A 1,452-nucleotide genomic window follows, 5' to 3' on the forward strand; every position below is an offset into this window, starting at 1 on the left:
GGACGGGGACACGTCTCACTGAGGGACAGAGACACGTCTCACTGAGGGACAGAGACACGTCTCACTGAGGGACAGAGACACGTCTCACTGAGGGACAGAGACACGTCTCACTGAGGGACAGAGACACGTCTCACTGAGGGACGGGGACACGTCTCACTGAGGGACAGAGACACGTCTCACTGAGGGACGGGGACACGTCTCACTGTATGAGGACAACACAGACTGAGGGGTCCAGAGTGCTGCAGGACTAACCTGTTAAACACCAGACTCTTATTTTGAAGGTGCACATCCAGACCTGTCAGAATAAAACACCATAAACCTGGTTCTGAGGGACCAACAGAACGGCCCGGTTCGGGCTCAGAACCAGGTTTWTGGCCTGCACTGCGGCAGCAGCACAAACAGAGGTGCGACCTCGAGAAGTTAACGAGGCGCGCCGGCGTAACGGGGGTCTGTCCGTGGTCAGCGTGACAGAACCGTCCTGCAGGCGAGCGGCGCCGACCCGGTTCTCTTTACGAGGAGCCATCAGAGAGCCGTCAGCTGTGAAACGGGCTCTTCGCCTAAATGAGCTGCATGTAAAACAGGAAATAAAAAGAGCGGCGAGAGGACACCGAAGGTTCTGATCCGTTTAGCCCGCGATCCAGAGGGTCCGATCCGGTCAGAACCACGAGATCGGAACTAAACCCAGACTTGACGGCCCGCCTGATCGGGTTCTGAAAGGACTCACATCTGAACCAAGCAGCAGGTTCTAACGGGTCAGAAATTATTCAACAGAACCATCAGACCTGGTTCAGAACCCCTTCATTTCACAGCTTCAGTATCAGCTGCAGGGTTCAGTCAGAATGAGCTAAACCAAGCTAAAGGCTAAAGGCTAGAAGCTAAAGGCTAAAGGCTGGGAGCTAAAGGCTAAAGGCTGGGAGCTAAAACCCACTTAACTTCCCAGAGTAATGGTTTTACTGCAGTACACCCAGTATTACTGCAGTACACCCAGTATTACTGTAGTACACCCTGTGTGCGCGGCAGTATTACAGCCAGTACTGCAGCAATACTGGGTGTCCTGCAGTATTACACGTAGTACTGCAGTATTACATGTAGTACTGCAGTAATACTGGGTGTACAGCAGTATTACAGACAGTACAGCAGTATTACAGACAGTACAGCAGTATTACAGACAATACTGCAGTATTACTGGGTGTACAGCAGTATTACAGACAGTACAGCAGTATTACAGACAGTACAGCAGTATTACAGACAGTACTGCAGTATTACTGGGTGTACTGCAGTATTACAGACAGTACTGCAGTATTACTGGGTGTACTGCAGTATTACTGGGTGTACTGCAGTATTACAGACAGTACTGCAGTATTACTGGGTGTACTGCAGTATTACTGGGTGTACTGCAGTATTACAGACAGTACAGCAGTATTACAGACAGTACAGCAGTATTACAGACAG

This window comes from Austrofundulus limnaeus, unplaced genomic scaffold, assembly GCF_001266775.1.
Source record: "Austrofundulus limnaeus strain Quisiro unplaced genomic scaffold, Austrofundulus_limnaeus-1.0 Scaffold901, whole genome shotgun sequence".
Taxonomy (NCBI): Eukaryota; Metazoa; Chordata; class Actinopteri; order Cyprinodontiformes; family Rivulidae; genus Austrofundulus; species Austrofundulus limnaeus.